The following is a 19,258-nucleotide window of genomic DNA, read 5'->3' on the forward strand; positions in this document are numbered from 1 at the left end:
CAAAGTGCTTTACACAGGAATTATATAGCGTGAGTGGAAAAAATAAAAATAAATCATTTAGGAATATTAAAATGAATAAGAGTCTATTCAAGATAATTTAAGAACATTAAAACAAACAAGAAAAAGAAATAAAATAGAAAAAATAAACAATTTTTATAAAGCTATTACCATTACCATTAAGCTTTTACCATTAACTCATTATTATTTTTCAGAGATACCACAGAAAAATACCTGCTGATGCATTGGAGCTAGACAGTGTGAAAGATATGTGACATTAATCTAACAAACAAACATCAAAAATAAAAAATATGAAAACACAAACACCTGCTTTGCCATCACAGCCCTACAATGTGAATGTCAGCAAGTGGGCTACTGAGTTTTTATATTGGCAGGTGAACAAGTCAGGCCTCAAACTGTGAATAGCACCTCATTCATCATGCTCCATAAAGAACCCCAGGGAACACGTGCACCATTACCACAGGCATAAAAATAGACACTGCAGAAAGCCTCTCTCAAACACCTTCATATACATATCCAGGCATATTGATCTGAGGAATCAACTATATGTTTCTTAAGTGGCATGAGAGCAGACCGTTCAAATGGCTCATGCATGTTTTTTTGTCTAATACTGTGCCATATGGTGCTTGAAACCAAATATCTGTCTATACTATTAGTTACGAGACAAATTTTCCAGTGTCCACCTGCAAGCTGCCACCCAATTTGCCTATATAAAACTGTAACTGTAGTATGGATTCTCCTCCCTCTCTCAGCTACAATTATAGCACATTACAAAAGACACCAACATGACTGACAGTAGATAGTTGTGTGTGTCTAGTGGGCTAAAATAATTCATGCTACATGTAAAAACTTGTACCATTGTTAATGCTCTGTCTATTGTATCACAACAGGCCTGTAATTAACCCTGCATGTCGTTCTTATGTGGACAATGCTGCCTTCTATTTGTTTGAGAAGCATGACAGTAATTTCTGTCACACTACGAACTTTAGGCAATGATTCACAGCATATCGCATTAATAGAGAGCTTCTAATACGAAGTGGTCCCATTTTAAAGTTATCGACCTCCTTTATAAGCTCTTCACCAGGTCACCACAATTCACCTTTGAAGGAAGAAAAACAGCATGTTAAGGATCCGATTTAGGAAATAATGTGGACATGTGTAACCCAAGCTGCACGCTGCTCTTTCAGATGATTGAGAGTGGCCAATAAAAGCTTCGTCTATTTTCTTCGGTTATTCCTTCAAGGGCAAATAAGCTTGTGCATGTGTACTGTATGTGTGCGAGAGAGAGAGAGAGGCAGAAAGAGAAAGGTATGATTAAATTAGAAATTATTATGAGATTTTGTGCTCAATCAATATACATATTTTGCAGACGCCAGCTAAGAGGTTTATGTCTCATGGACTTCTGCTTTTAGGACTCACACCTAGACCCCCCCCCCACACAACCACATACAAACATGGGCACATACAGTAAGCCTGCTGGAAATGGAAACCAGTACTTTAATTGATTGTGAATTCTGTAACAATAGCCATCTTTGTCTGTTCTCGACTTCGAAAGCAAGTGCTTAACTTCATTAAATGTATACTTTATAGCCTATGCTATGTGTTAGCACACAGCCTAGACACTATCAAACAACTCAAATCCTTCGTAGGATTTACCATAATAACTGATGTGCACACTCTTTGAAGGAATCTAAAGCTTTGGATACGCAAGGCCTGCAGGATGATAGTCCTATTTTTTTTTTTTTAAGTCTTTACCGTTAGCTACAATTTCCATGCTTGTGAGATGAAGCCATACGCCTGTGACTGTGGAACACGTGGGAAACATTTGCCCACTAAGGTCTAATTCAGTCCAGCTGTGTGGACACGCCACTGAGGATGAGGCTTCAGCCACTGCTGAATTGATTCTCACTAGAGGGGAGAAACTGAGAGCAAAACATAATTTTCTTCACCCTGGATCTCAATAAGCCTTTCCATCCGACAAGCAGCGCTAAAATCTTAGTCTGGCCTTGTAGTGATAGTTGGTGCTTGGTTTAGTGCTCTGCATTGGTCTGTTATGAATCAAACTGCAGCTTGCTGCAACACTGTGAATGATTTAACAGTTTGGTAAATAGACAATGCATGCTTTACAATAAAGTTAGTTAAGGCAATAGCTACCAAACAGTATCTCACAAGCAAGTTTGCTGTACTAAATATCACTAGAGCATTTAAACCAGAAATTGAGCAATTAAGAGTGTTTGTAATGTAGAAGTATAGTATTTACTTTGTTTTCAATGAAAATTATTCCAAGCAAAGCCACAACAGAACCGCTGAGCATCTCTGAGTTGCACAACTCACAAGTTCTGAATCCTGAATGAATCAGTGTTTTTAATCAAATCGACTGAATGAATCAAATGACTCACTCGGTCGCCACCTATTGATGTAACAATGTAACTGCAGAAAGAATCACAAAAATCCCCACTATTAAACCACACTGATAGTGTCTGGTACAAAGACAAGCAGCATTACTAGCAAAACAGCAGGAACTATTATATTTATTAATGCTTAAAATCATTTAATACTTATTGTATACTCATTTAATCCCCATACAAATGTTACGTGGACTTGTACTCTGTTTCACGCTCAAAACCAACCTTCAACCTGAGCTGCTCGGCTTTGATCCAGACCCTGTAGTTGTCCAGACCCCCTGTTCTCTATGAAAAAAAAGCCACATCTAATCACAGTCACTTTTAGCCACAACTTATTATACTGGGTCTCAAGGTCTATATCAACTCCACAAGTAACAGCGGTTTTACTATGAACTCCAAAAGGAAAGGCACATTCCAGTGACAAATTCTTCACCATTAAGGCAGGTAAGCAAGGTGCCTGTTGATTTGTGGTCAGTAAATTTGGCAAGGTGGGCAAACCTAAGAGTGTATGGCTATTTCTGGGAATACTGGGCACTACAGTTGAGGGACATGTCTAAAATAATCTATGGTAGCTTGCTCTAAAACCAATACTATTCTGAGACCTCATGCGACCACATAATCTGAAAAAATTCAAAATAAACAATCTGGGTTTGAGCCGAGACTCATTTTCCGCATCTTTATTCATAGCGTGGGCCAGCAGGTTCAGGAAATCTCTCGGAAAGCCACAAGTATTAGTATCCAGGCCTCGACTGGATGCCCCGAAGCTCAGGGTTCAATCTTCATCCCGTTCTTCCCCTATCCCAGAGCCGAGGACAGGGAAGAGAAAGAAAAAAAATATATGATGCAAGGCAGAGCAAGTTAAAATAAAACAAAAATCTCCCAACATTTCTTTTGCATTGTTATATATATATATATATATATATTATATATATATATATTATATATATATATATATATATATATATATTTAATTCACTTTGTGTGCTGTATTGAGACCATACACATATTTTCATATTTACATGGCAATCCCCACTCTATCCCCATAAGCCACGTATCATCCATGTGCCTTAAGCTTTCATAACACAGCACAGCGTCCCTCAGGGATGTTTTACTCCAGGTCTTGGCAAAGGTAATCCCCGGCCTTAGACAACAAGTAGTCCTCTTACACTGTCCCATTCAGAAACAGCCCTCCTGCCCTGGCCTCTCCCTTTTTCCCCGCCATCGGCAGGCCAGCTGTCACTGTAAACTGAGCCGAGCGGACCCTCGCGAACAGCTCAGCCTCTGCCCAGCTGCCGCCTTGGGATCTTATCAGCCACGGGACCATGCAGCACAGACAATCTGGATCTGGTTTGTGTTTCAAGGCCATTCCAGAATGACCTAAATTACATCAATAACTCACTTGTGGTGGAAACAGGTCAAAAAAACATAGACTTGTGTTGTGTTGAAAACCAGTGCATATCTGCATTTTAAATTAAATCTAATCTAATACTGAAGGATCTAAGGATCCTCAAATGCAAACTGTGTGTTTTGCTTCAAGAAAGCAAATGCTCAAGCTCAGTAACAGCAGGAGGTCTAAAATTTAAATAAAACTTCAGTGTGTCTCAGATTAGATTGAACTTAAAGGGTTACTCCATCCCAAAATGAAAATTTTGTCATTATCACTTACCCCCATGTCGTTCCAAACCTGTAAAAGCTTCGTTCTTCTTCGGAAGACAATTTAAGATATTTTGGATGAAAACAGGGAGGCTTGAGACTGTCCCATAGACTGCCAAATATCAATATCAGCCGTGCCACAAGGATACGTGTTTTACGTGTATTTACGCTTTGGTTTGAAAGCAAACAACGCATCAGTGCAGCGCGGCTGACACAGAAGAGCATACGCCATCTGCATACTGCTCAGAATTGCTCAAAATGGCGATTTGTAGAGACAGAGGAGAGGAATTGTTGAATAAGGTCGTTATTTTTGTTTTCTTCGTGTACAAAAAGTATTCTCGTCGATTCATAACATTACGGTTGAATCACTGATGGCAGATGGACTATTCTGACGATGCTTTTTATACTTTCCTGGACCTCGACACTGTTATTTATTTGGCAGTCTATGGGACAGTCTCAAGCTTCCCTGTTTTCATCCAAAATATCTTAAATTGTGTTCCGAAGACGAATGAAGCTTTTATGGGTTTGGAACGACATGGGGGTAAGTGAATAATGACAAAATTTTCATTTTGGGATGGAGTATCCCTTTAAAAATGTAAATATGCATTGGTTCAACAATGTAAACAACCCACAGGGACATTTCTTGAAAGAAATTTATTTCAAAAATTCCTCATATGACTATGATAAGATGCGCTTTCAATTTAAATTCAACATGTTTTCATTCAGAAATCATCTAATTTTGCATGTAAAATGGGTCGTCAATGGCAGTGCACGATGACAATAACAACAAAATGAGCTATAAATATTTCAGTTTTCAGAATGTTTTTATGGCTTAAGTTGATTTAACATGGAAATACAATAAATTATGCTGAATATTAAATATGCTGCTGTGAAGTGAAGTATTAGCACTTATAATTATTTATAAATGATATGATATGATTTTGACATAATTTGTTACTTCTTACACTTCCTGTCTCTGTACAACACTAAACAGAAAGTTTAAAGGGATAGTTTACTCAAAAAAAACAAGAAACAAATTTGGTAATGTTTTGGTTACAATTTACATCCGTTATATGCAAGAAGAAAATATTTTTTTCATATCTTTGTTGTTTTATCGTTACAACATGAAAGTGAGTAAATGATCGCTAGGTTGAGTGTTCATCTTTTAGGGCAAGTAAATGCTGAATTTAAATTTTTAGGTTAACAATCCCGACGTATTTTCATCAATAAGCACAGCAAGTTATTTTTTTCCTTGGATATGATCATTTGAGCTTATGCACAGAAGTAATGTGGATACAAAAAAATATTAGGTCCAGACATTTCAGGTGTTTCTGATTCCTCTAAATGACAGCAACGTCCCAATGCGATATCAAATGTATAAAACTATGGCTTTTAGAGTACAGGTCTTCATCCCAGCAGTGGAATTCATGACACACCAGCACCTCAAACAGCAGCCTCTTAATTAGAACAAATGCCTTCCCTCCAGGCTTTCTTGTCATAACAGTGGGACTGTAATTAAACTCAATTAGCTCATCAGCTTTAAAGTGGGTTAAGTGATGTTTACTCAACATGGGCTAATTGTGTGGCATATGGTAAGCTTGGTAGATGGAAGTGTAGAGGTGGGTTTGTTGTTGGAGAGTTTGGGATAGGTCTGCAGTAAAGCTTTTAAGGATTACCGAGGCTGATGGTGGAGGTCCTGGTGGCCCTGAGGGGACGTGAGGTTTGAGAATTCAGAATCCGCCCTATGCAAGCACATTTCCTTTTGAGATCTTTCTAAAATGTCTATAGATAGAGAGAGAAAAAAAATAAAACATTATAAAATTGCTTCTATATGCTAATGAATTATATAATTAAAATAATAATTGATATGCAAATTATTATAATACATTTTTGGAATATTTATAATAAGTATTATCAAAAATATAATGTATATAAAGCTGTTTTATTAAAATGATTATAAAATAATAATGTAAATATAAATAATAACATTTATAATATTAAATTATATAAAAGAATTAAATAAAAAAAATTACTGATGTATTTTTTTCAATGTATAAACAGATATAGATCAGATTAAGCTCTCTAATGGCATCAGTGGTAAACAGACTGATGTTAAACAATGTATTTCAGTGTCTCTGTGGTTGGTTAAGAGTAGATGGGTTGCTCTTTTCCGTCCAAGGAAAGGTGACAGCTGTGGGGCCAACAGTGGGTCCGAGCTCCCCTGCAGCTGTCTTGTGTGCCTGGGATGGAATGACTCAGTGATCCTCCTCTATCTGGACAGATCCGGACCAGCACAACACCTGCTCTTTCTGGCAAAGTACATGCAGGCCAACCTTGCTCTGGGGTTATTGTGCAATAATTCCACAGGATAGGCTGGTTGTGGTGCCTTGTGCATTACGAGACATTACATCTGTGTATCATCTTTGCATTGTTCAAACAGGAACCATGGATGAGGGTTCCTTCAAGCAGAGCTATAAAGAGCAGAGAAGAAGAACAAGGGATTCTGGGAGCAGAGAGAACAATAGGCTGGAATGCCCTCTGTGCTCCTGAATTTGCAGCGTTCAGTATTTTTCTGTTTCTGTTAGTCAGCAAATGAATCATATTATAAATTCTGATGACTGCAGAATAACCAACCAGTGTCTTTTTCCCCTTCCTTTTTTCAAAGGCCCAAAGGAATTGACTTTGAACGTTCTTTGGTCACTGGATTTCTTTTCCACCTTTTTCCTTGACCTAACTGAGCTGATGTAGCTTGATTCATCTCCACGTCTCATTATCTTCTATAAGCAGGGCTAGCTTTGGCTAGATGACCTCTCTTTGTAGAGTCAGCAGAATAGACTTTAAAGTTTGTGGCATTTAGGCTCCTGTTTTTTTTTTTTTAATTACAAAGTATAATCGATTGGCTTTCATTTAGCTCCAAAGCACATAAAAGCTTTTTTCTTGCTCTCCTCCTCCATGTTATTGTGCAGAAAACTTCATTTGTTGCACTGAAAAGTTATGAAGATCATATTTTGAGATGTAATCGACGAGTTTGTCAGCGGTATCTGAAATGTGTAGCAGCTATCCGTCATTGGCAATTGGCTATGCAGTTGTACAATCAAAGAACCTCCATCACAACCTCTCCTTGGAGGATGAATGTTATTAGTCTCGTTGACAGACAGATATTCTGTATGGCTACCATCCGCAAGGGAGTAAGAGGCTTAGCAATGGCTTTTTTGGGATTCTACCCTTGCCAAGTTTGAGGAAGTATGTGTTTAGAGCATTCATAAGGATTGCCCTCTGGAGCTTACAATCATTGACATCTGGGAATAGAGGGGCTACCATACTGCTGCCCTTCTGAAGGACAACTGAATGAGCTGGGAAAGAGAGGGAAGAGTATTGGGGAGAAGAAAATGCTGACAGGGTGATGCAGTAAGATGAGAACAGCATGGCACAGTGTAAATGGAGTTGGCACTGTACTGAAAGAGCAAAGAGATTCACACTACCAACTAGCTGGCCCTTTTTGCATGCAGCTTTGCAGCAGAAGTCAGTAGTCATGGATTAATGCATCCAGCTTAAACACATGCTGAAATTCTCAAATAAACATCCTAACCTCTGTTAATTGTGATTTGAGAATTCATAGTTCATTTAAAAATAAATATGATTAAATAATGCAATACATTTTTTGAAAATAAATGTTAAATCTAGAAGAAAAAAAACATGTATTATTACTTATCATTCATGTCCAAATGTGTTTAAATCTGATGAATTTAATAATTAGTGAGTGCATTAAAAGAAAATAGACAACAGATAAGGAAAGTAGGCCACCGTCCCTTGGGAAATAATTATCTTTCAGTTATTCCCTAGACTCAACAAGCAAAATTATCTAATAGTTTTAACAGATGAAATCTGGGTTTTTAAGAGTTTAAATAAAGTACAGATGAAATAGTTTTAAGAGGATATGAAATCAAGTGTCTTCTTGGAAATGGGGTCTTGAACATTTTAGCTTTACCAGACAACAGAGTTCCCAGACATAATCTATATATACATGGTAACATTTTACAATAAAGCACAATTCAGTTCACTAGGTATCATTACAGCATTTTTTTAAAGTTAGTGTTAATTTACTAATTTTAATTATGTTAATGTATTATTGTTCATTGCTAATTCATCTTAGTTCATAATAGAATAAATAAATAATTTAAAAAACATTTATATATATATATATATATATAATAGAATAAATATATATATATACTATTAATTAAAATATAATCATAAAATAAGTATTAGTAATTATTTTTATCATAATACCTGATACATTAACTAAAAGGTGAACTAAACCTTTAACATACAGAATATATTGTAAAATACAAAGAAAGAAAAAAAGGTACAAAAGCTGTCATTGGGGTGGTAGTACCCTTCCAAAAAGTACACATTTGTAACTTATTTACCCCTAAATGCTGCATATAAACACCTTAAATGTACATATTAGTACCTAAAGTGTATATTCCTTGATGTTTGTACCTTTCGTACAAGAAGGTACTGCACCTGGGACTTTTTTTTTCTGAGAGTATACCAAATTCATATATAAACATAAATGTGAGTGTATATAAAAAATATTATTACTAGTATAAATTAGACGAATGCTTAAATGCCACTAAGGGACCCCACATGCTTCACATGAAACCGAGGGTTAACCTCATCTAAACCAGACACCAATATAACCAAACAACTGACCTTTGACCTCAAATTACACTAATACTTCCTGTGTTCGTTACAGCATATCTCCTAGTGCAGACTTGACATGAGGGAATTCCAAAACACATACATGTAGGTGTTCAGCCAGAGGACACTAAACGCATATGAAGGAATACACCAGGGTATATGGAGAAGCTGCCATGAAGGTAACCAAAACTTAAAAGGAGATTATCTCTGAGAGGCCATCAGTGTATTGATTTGCTCAGAAGTTCTCTGTCAGAGCTTCAAGGCTATTTCCAGCTCAATGCGGGCGGCTGTCCTTCCTGGTTTGATCCCCTAGGCAACCGATGTGGTCATTCCTTCCAGAAAATGGAGAGCAATGTGAAACCAAACACCAACAGGGGCCCCAGAAAAACCAGTGTTTGTGGGTAGGTGTACATTATGGGTAAAAAGGGGAAAGTCAGATTTTGTTTTTTTATATATATCTTATGTTTAGAATTTATCAGTAAGCGTAAATTAATAGTATTTATGCTTTTTTAAAATTAACATAATATTTAACATTTAAATATAATAACATTAATATAGATTTTTTTTATGGAATTTCTCTCTTTTTTTATAATTTCACCTCCTCATCCATTCCCTCCTGCTCGAATGTCTTTCATATTCTTTTCCCCCTCCCCACGTTTGCCCTCCCTTTTTATTTCCCAACTCTCCCTCTGTATAATTTCCTTTCTACAGGCTTTGTTAGGCACCTTGAAACCCTAGCCGTTTCAAATAGCAATGTCTCTCAGCAGCAGGTCCTTGCTGTAGCATTAGATGCAACTTGATCTGGGCCCTCAAGCAGAGCCTTTTTATTGGATAAATACAGGGCCTCCTGCCATGACCGATCTGTTCTACAGGGGGCACTAGAGGAGAGAACATTCAAGGCTAGCAGAAGCACAGAGAAGAGTTTTTTTTTTTAGCTTTTTAGGATCTTTTGCAGTAAAACAGTTTGGGAATTATTCATATACTTTATCGAAGTGTAATTTAAAGTGTATTACATTGCCTTTCAGACTAAACTGTAAAAGGGAGGATGAGCATCTCTAAAGGAAGCCATCTTACTCAAACAGAGATAGTATGTAGGCCGGCCCCACATTAGCACACACTCTCTCAAGCTCCATTAGGGACATAATGAAGATACAAATCAATCTAATCCTATTGTGCAGACATTCCCTCCCACTCATCCACATAATCCCGCTGCAGTGAGGCTGAGTCCTGCTGGAATGCCGTGTTGAGGGAATACAGATCTCTCGCTGAGATAATTAGCATTTCACAGCTCAGAGTACCACTTGCCTCACTCTTAAAGTGCCACCAATATAATCCACCAAAGTTAATTTTCCAAACATATACAAAATGTCATATACAAAAATAATTTTATTTTTGTACATTTTTAGATATGAGAAGGGAAATTTAGGTTGTGATTAAAAGGAAAGAGTTAAGGTGACTGATGGGAAGTGATGAACACGAGATTGACTTTTGGAGGCCAGGTCTTCTCAGCAGGGCTGCTTCAGGTTCTGTCCCACATGTGTTCTGCATAAAGACTATCAAAGGCTGAGTTCCCCCCTGTGGCACAAGCTCGCCCTGCTGTAAAGAGCCATCAAACGAAAGTGTGACAGACTGAAAGGGCTGTAATGGGTATATGAGGGCCTGGAGAGAGTCCAGACACACATACACAAATGCAGGTCTGCATGAAAACATAAACTAGAGTTATTTTCTCTATTACAGTCACTGTGTTTCATACAGGCAAACAACTAAATAAGAAAAAGTTTACCAACTGACCTATTATTTGTGGTGCTTTTGAACCACAAAGTGCTCGACTGTTAAAACACACACACACACACACACACACACACACAAATACGCACACACACACACGGTGCGCGCACACACACACACACGCACACACACACACACACACACACACACACACACACACACACACACACACACACACACACACACACATATATATATATATATAATTATCTCAACATATCAGTCAATACAATCAGTCAATGTGCTTCACTGTTAATAAAATAACATATATACAGTATGTCTGAGTGTGTGTGTGTGTGTGTGTGTGTGTTTTTTCAGACAAACTGAGTGTGTCCTTATGTGATATTAAATAAAGAAGTTAACATTGAATAACTTACATTTTAGACACAGAATTTTCAGTTACTTTGTCTATTCTATCCAAACAAATCAACAGAAAAAAAAAGAAAGTAACTCTGAGCCACACATTTGCCTGAATGATGAAAGTGATTAGGTGAATGATTCAGTTACTCACTGATTAACACAGAGGTCCTGTCCCACATTTCATGTGCACTTGCAGTCTCGTGGACGCACAATGGGTGTCCATGTCTGTTAAATTGACAAGACTGTATAGGGTGTCCCATATTAGGTTTAAGAAGAGTCCCCTTTGCAGTCACTATGCACTGGGTGTGCACTTTTGCCGAGCTCTTCACTTCAATCTGACAGTCAAAGCGATATAATGTATGAACTCGGAGGAAGACTGCAAGGGCTTAGGCTGCCATTTGGGACAGGGACAGACTTGTTTCATACCTAAATTAATTGGTTGAGTCAATGACTCAGTGACTCACCCATCAAGAAAGTCATGTCACCACCTACTGTTGAAATGATGTAACTTAAAGAAAAAGTCACTGAAAAATCTTAAATGCATACATTCTAAAAACATATATTATGTATTTTTATGCATATTGCACACAGAGCAAAAAAATTATCTGAGAGCTGAGCTGTGTAGTCTGGCAGTCGAGCTGGCTCTACTGTGAGGGATGAGTGGCACACCTGCTGAGTAATCTGTCATTACAGCTGGGGGACAAATCTCAGCTGCCCACACCAATCATCCTCTCCTCTGCCCACCCCTGAACACCCCCAACATTCCTCAAACAGCTCTGTTTTTAGACCTCTGTGTGTGTGTGTGTGTGTGTGTGTGTGTCACAACAGAGTGTGCTTTCATTTATATGGCCATGTTTAATTTAGACTGGGTACTGTGAGAGCTGACGTTACATAAGGACAATGCACATATTGGTATAAAAACCAACAAACGTAAGATTTTCGTAATTTTTTTAAAAGAGTCGCTGCAGCATCAACAAGGCATTTATTTAATCAAAAATACAGTAATATTGTGAAATATTATTACATTTTATTATATAAATGTTTTCTATTTAAATATACTTTAAAATGTAATTCATTCCTGTGATGGAAAAGCTGAATTTTCAGGATAATTACTCCAAACATCAGTGTCACATGATCCTTCACAAATCATTCTAATATGCAAATTTTCTGCTCAAGAAATATTTGTTATTATAATCAATGTTGAAACAGTTGTGCTGCTTAATATTTATGTGCAAACCGCAAGATATATATTTATACAGTAATCATAATGTAACGTGATATGGTTGGCAGAGACGAGGTGAATGAAACCATTATCCTTGTGGACTGCATGTCTGCTCAGGTTTGCTGTGCCTATAGGCACTGACTTGACAACCGATAGATGGAGAGAACAATAGTCTTTACATTAAGACAAATGCAAAACCCAACAGCTATCCTGGAACTTCTATGAAATTTGTAACTTTTAAACTTGGTGCCTGACAATACAAATTAAATAATTTCCCCTGGCTTAGATAGTGGAGCCAAGTGTTTGTTGTGTTATTGGTTAAACTGTAGGCATAAATACTGTTCCCTAACAAACCATAATGTGACATGTTTCCAGACAAGCAAACCAAAAAAATTAAACATTTTTGTTTAATATGCAGTTTTGTGGAGCAGGAATTTGGACCAATAACATTTAATGATGGGCATTTATAAAGGTGGACTTTTTCTGACATGGTTTTCTACTGATATTTTTGTTTTCTTTGTTATATCGCTGAATGTGACCAAAGACAAACCATATAGAGCAGGACATGATCACTGACTTCACTGGTAGCTAGCTCTCGTTGATAACAAAAGACTTCCAGTTGCTTTGTCAAGGCAAATTGCTGTCAGTGTGAACACCTCTTTTTTAAGAATCAGTAGCGTTGAGCTTATGATGCTTTGGTGTGAAACTTGATCTAGGAGTTCCCAGCTGTGTTGAGTGCAATATACTGTGAGGGAAAACACTGAAAGGGACTTTGGGAAGATGGAAGCATTAAAGATACCTGGTTCAGTGGTCGGAAAAAAGAAAAAGAGATTCAGAACAGACAAAAAAGTCCAATAAATTTGTACGATGCCTATTCCAACACTTCCACATGCACAATATTCTATGAACATTTACAGCCCAGTAGAATGTCTTGAATTGAATTTTGTTATTGTTGAAAAAATCTTATGAAAAAAACATGTCCTAACCATGTGACTTACATATTATATGGGTCCTAAAAAGAGAGTTGAGCCACTTGAGGCTCCCACTGTTAGTGAAGCAAGGGCGTTAGCTAAACTAATAAACATTAAATTATTAATCATGACCTTTTCTAGCCACTCAGATTCCCAAAGGTCCATAAGGAGGCTGGGCCGAGGCTGAACTTCCTGCTTTGTTGTCATGCTGCTTGGAGAGAGGGTGGGAGCGCACTAAACACTCATCACTGCTGTCCTTCTTTTCTTCCTCTGATGATGAGAGATGATTTCCCGACAGCTGCTCCTTGGTAAAACAAATGAACAGAAAATCTTCTGGGTATCCCACATATTAACCCGAAAAGGGGAAAATGTCTTCGGAATGTTTTCCTGATTGACAGTTAGTGCCGAGAAATCTGCGTTTCTACGGGGTGAAGTCATTTTCTTACACAATGCCAACAGCAACAAGAGAAAGATTGCGTACTGTTACTGTCAATCTCTCTCTCTCTCTCTCTCTCTCTCTCTCTCTCTCTCACTCTCTCTCGCTCACTCACTCGCTGTCATCACTGGAGGTTTAATTCAGGTTTGAAGAACTGCAAACTCTCACAATCCTCCTGTGTTTTTTATTTATTTTATTTATTTATTTATTTTGTTTTTCCCTTAATACACCACATGGTGCCTACTGCCAAGATATGTGTAAGGAAAACATTGTGAAAATCAGATCTCACCAAATATATGAGTCAGAGCACTCAGATACATTTTGCACCACTTATCGATGTGAATAAATTGCATATGACTAAATAAACATAATGGCTTTCCACTTTTAATGTGGGCTCAAAACTTCTTGCATTGATTTTGGCCATGATCACACCTGAGCTTCATCAGTGACTCATCCACAAACTATTTTCATTTGAAGTGACATCTGATTGACATTTTTACATTCGGATCACCTTTGTTATTTGATCTGTTCAGCAAGAAAGCATTCAGTTGATCTGTGACAGTAAAAACTTTTACATAGTGACTTTACATTGTTTTGTTTTGTTTTGATGTTTCTATTCATCAAGTATTATTTTATCATTTAGATACTATTATAGTTTTTATTATATTTTATGTTTACATTTTAATTTTAGTTAAGGCTTTAGTAATATTGATGTGTGTCATTTTTTATTAGTTAATATAATTTTAAATCTTTTTACTTTTAGTTATTTTAGTACATTAAAGTAAATAAAAACAAAAATAAGTTAACTTTTTTATATTTCATTTTAACGTTTATTTTATGTCAAGTGAAAAATATTTTTATGGTTTTAACTCAAATATAATAACTTTGTATTCATCAAAGAATCCTGAAAAAAAGGTATCATTTTGTGTTTCCTAAAAATATTAAGCAGCACTGTTTTCAACGCTGACAATAATAATCAGTGCTTCTTGATTAAATCAGAATATTAGATTTCTTTTTGATCAAATAAATGGTGAGCATTTGAGACTTCATTTAAACATTTAAAATATCTTACTAACCAAACTCTTTTACCAGTACTAAAATCTTTACCAGTACTGCATGCACAAGACAGTGTTATTAAAGAGAAACAAAAATTGGACTCATCCAACAAAAAACTTCAACACTTTCATACTGCTGGTGCTAATTTTATGAGGTATAAACCTGTTCATATTGATCTGTCAAAAAAAAATAAAAATAATTAACCACAACCTTTTTTTCTTTTTGACTGCTTGAAGGACAAGTGTTGTCCCTGTATAATAAACAAAGAATTGAGTAATGCCAGCTGGTCTGGCCACATCTACGGTTCAAGTTCCATATTCACACTGTAATATGCAGGGTGATTTATGATGAGCCGATGTCGGTCTCTTGCAGCTGGCTTATAAAAACCTGACTGCAAAAAACATGTCTAAATAAAGAAAAGAGTGAGTCTGTGAATATGTGTGTGTGTGTGTGAGAGAGAGAGAGAGAGAGAGAGAGAGAGAGAGAGAGGCTAAAGTAGTGGAGGCAGAGATAATGGCAAATTGTAATGGCAAGAGAGCACTCACTCCCCAGTTCTCTAATGACCATTTCTCAACCTTCTGGAGAATAATATTGATCACAGACAAATGAGCAGGCCAGATTAAGGTTGCCATGAGGACATAGATGGAAAAAATAGAACACATAAAGAACAATGCCTTTACAAGTTGAATGCTGTGATGTTACTAACAGTGCAGTGTTGTATAAGTCATGTGCATGTCTGTGTTTGGGGTTGTCTGCAATATCCGTTATGCTGCAGCAATTATTTTTACAAAAACAGTGGCACATGCACCCATAGAAACAAAAAATCTTAAAGGTGCAGTGTCTATTTTAGTATTGGTACCAAATAGTACTGTGAAAATAAAAAATAATATTCTATATATTCTGAAGAAAATGCAAGTTATGCAAAAGGCACTGCCACAAAGTCATGGTGTTATGGGTGGTTGCCAGGGTGTTTCTATGGTGTTGTTGTTTTAATTTCTATTATGTTGTTACTAGAATGTTTCTAAGTGGTTGCTAGGGTGTTCTCTATGGTTACTAAGGGTGTGAAGGTGGTTTCTAAAAGCTTATAACCTATCTGACAAAATTTGTACATATAAACATTTAAAACAATAAAATTTATTACGCACCAAAGTTTTATTTATCAAGGTTGTATTTTAGGTTTATTGTATATGTAAAGAATACATTCATTTAAAATGTATTTAAATAAAGAAATAGCTCATTTAAATTGTAATAATATTTCACTATATTACTTTTTTACTGTATTTTTGATCAAATAAATGCCTTCCAGATGATCATAGGAGATGTCATTCAAAAGCATTTAAAAAATCCAGCAACCCCAAACCTTCAAATGGTACTGTATATATATTTTCACTGTCACGCCTCAGAAACCATCCCCAATTAATCAACAGCTGCTGATCTGCTGTTAACAATGGTTGAATTCAGAGATGTACACTGTTTGGTACCAAACCAAAAGTCAAATTAGCAACCTAAGCAGAACTCTCCTTTAGTCAACATTATCACCGTAGGAGGTGCTGTCAAACAGCATGCCTGCTTTGCTTATGTAAACATGTATTGTAGCAGACTGGTGAAGAGTAATCATCTTCATGGGGAGCAGGCACTCATCCATAACTACCTTTAACTTGGCTTTGATCACTATGTGACTGACGGGAATCAAGACAGATGTGTTTGTCATCCCTTCAAAGATCAACCTGAAATACAAGTCTAGTCTGTTATTTTATTTAAAGCTATTTGGAAAGATGTGTCTGTTTATTTGGATTAAAATCTTCTTATACTACGGGGCTGTTGAATGTGTGCAATTATTTCCAGGGAAACGCACGGCTAAAGTAGTTCCAGGCAGGTCTTGCAAGCATTACGTTCATATCACTTTTCCAAGTGATTTCAGTTATTACAAAGGTCCTTACAGCCTACAACAGCAAAAGAACCAAAACCCAAGATGACACTGAACAAGCTATTAAATACAGTAAACAACAGGATAAAATTGACACATTTTTCCCATGTTTTTGCCACAAAATAACATTTTATTATGTCTGAATACTCTCTTTCTCCCGCTATCTCTCCCTTACAAATGCACACACATACAGTATGGACACAGTCGCACACAGAAACATACATGTGCACAAAAGCATGTTGTCAGTTCTACTCTTATGATTTTATCAGTAAAATAGTTTAACAACTTGACAGTTACATGTCATTTCTCACAAGTGAGGTAATAACGGCGCTGTTTTTGAAGCTGATGAACTTACGGTTTGGCTGTGAGACACTACTGCCGAACACTGTTGAGAGATGCACAGACTCAGGTAATTCACACACATTTATATCTCTCTCTCTCTTTCTCTCTAATAGGTTCATTATTAAATGCATTAGTCTTCTTTTAATGGCTCAAGCCTCCGTTACTAGGTCTAAAATTACGTTTTGGAATTAGCAACAGAAGTGTGGGATGAGATGCGTAAGAAATTTATCCTACATGCAAGAGTGTTTCAAGAGCAACAACCTGACAAATGTCTTGAAAAACAACATCTAAACAATGTCTTGAGATGTTATAACTGTAGTATAAGAGAAATAATTGTCTTCAGTCTGTTGAATTATTATTTTCTGATAATTATTATTGCCTGTCGTCAATTATGTCTTCTTTTCATATCATAGCAACGGAAAACTTATTTGAGTCCTACTCTTCATTAGAGAAGATGGAGGCCAAGAAAAATCCATTTTATCAGGTTTTTCTTTAATAATAATGCCTGATAATGGCATGCTTGATGGGGAAATGGACGATTAAATACCCGTCAAAGGTGGAATGATGCCAGAGGGTGGGATATATAAACAATACAGAGAAGGGAGCCAACTATGCCAAGAGCAAAAAACCTGACAGAGCAAACTTCACACCTGCAAACTCTCCGCAGCAGCCCCTATGCAAACACTGCAAACTCAGGGATGAAAGAGTCAACAGCTGATAAGATAAGACAAGACATTTCCCACATTGATTGGGCTAGAAGGAAAACTACTGTGTGAGGTTATCACATGCTTAATGAATTTTCAGAGGTCTTTCCTCATCAATATACTGAAGGTGAACTATTCACTTTTCCACCTCATTTGCCACCTATGTGCTTTTCCACTCATTCCACTCTTTATTATTCTGTCTTTTTAAAGCCTGGATGTCAGCAAACCATTAGACTTTCAAAACACAGCCAGAGACAATGTCCACTGCTTAAGCTCACTTACTGAGCAACATTATTTAGAATTACAAAAATACAACAAAAACTCAGAGTGGCCCTTATACATTGTGAGGCTGTATGTACACAGACTTTGTGTGTGTGTGTGTGTGTGTGTGTGTGTGTGTGTGTGTGTGTGTGTGTGTGTGTGTGTGTGTGTGTGTGTGTGTGTGTGTGTGTGTGAGAGAGAGAGAGAGAGAGAGAGAGAGAGAGAGAGAGAGAGAGAGAGAGAGAGAATGGTAGCATTATTTAATAAACTTGACATTTATCCACATATCCAATAATAATGGCCATAAAATTAAGTCTAATCAATCTTTTTCATTATTATTGTTATTATTGTTATTATTACTACTACTGGTACTATTACTACTACTACTATAATTAATATTATTCACAATGTCATTTATTAATGTATTTTTTCCAGAGCAGTTCAGAGAAAGTGTCTTTATTTTAATACTATTAATAATAAAATATAATTATATAATAAATTATATAATTAATAAAATAGTGCTGTCAAATGATTAATATATATATATATATTATATAACTATTTTATATATAAACAAAACATATTTTTCTTAAATGTATACATGCACATATGTATTTGTATATAAATAATAAATATACACAGTACACACAGATATTATGTAAACAAAAAACTTTTATATTGGATGTGATTAATTACGATTAATCAATTGACAACACTAGAATTAATATTAATATGTGTGTGTGTGTGTGTGTGTGTACCTACTTAACCATATTTTGGTTTCCTGTAAGGGGTAGGTTTAAGTGTAGGGCTGGAGTAGGGCAATAGCACATACAGTTTGTACAGTATAAAAACCATTAGGCCTATGGAATGTCCCCATTTAGATAGCTGTAAATGTGTGTATGTGTGATCATCCTCCATTGTTGACAGTACACAAGGTTAAGGCACACCCTGGACAGAGAGGCCTGGGAATTGAAGATTTGTTGGCAATACAAAATACTGCACAGTCATCACAGATGTCACACTATGCATAAAAAGTGACATATTAGGCATTTTATTTGTTGCCATTAGTAACGTCACTGAATTTGACAATGAGTATATGTCAGTGCATGTCATATATCATTACATAATCTTAACAGCTCATCAGCGGCTATTCATATTTATTGGTGGAATCTGATAGGACTGAACATTATGGGACTGATTAGGGTGATTTTCCCTTTCACTGACTCACAACAGTGGTTTTTATGTGACCTCTAACTTCACACCTTTATTTGCAGATTGACATTGCATTTAATTATATTTATTAAGAGACAGTAAGTGATGACAGATGGCAGGACCCTTGCCAAAAGTAGCAAGACTCTTAACTTGATATGTGGAGTGCAAGATTAGCTGTTGATGATAAGCTGCAACAACC

Source organism: Cyprinus carpio, chromosome A20, assembly GCF_018340385.1.
Source record: "Cyprinus carpio isolate SPL01 chromosome A20, ASM1834038v1, whole genome shotgun sequence".
In the NCBI taxonomy this organism is placed as follows: domain Eukaryota; kingdom Metazoa; phylum Chordata; class Actinopteri; order Cypriniformes; family Cyprinidae; genus Cyprinus; species Cyprinus carpio.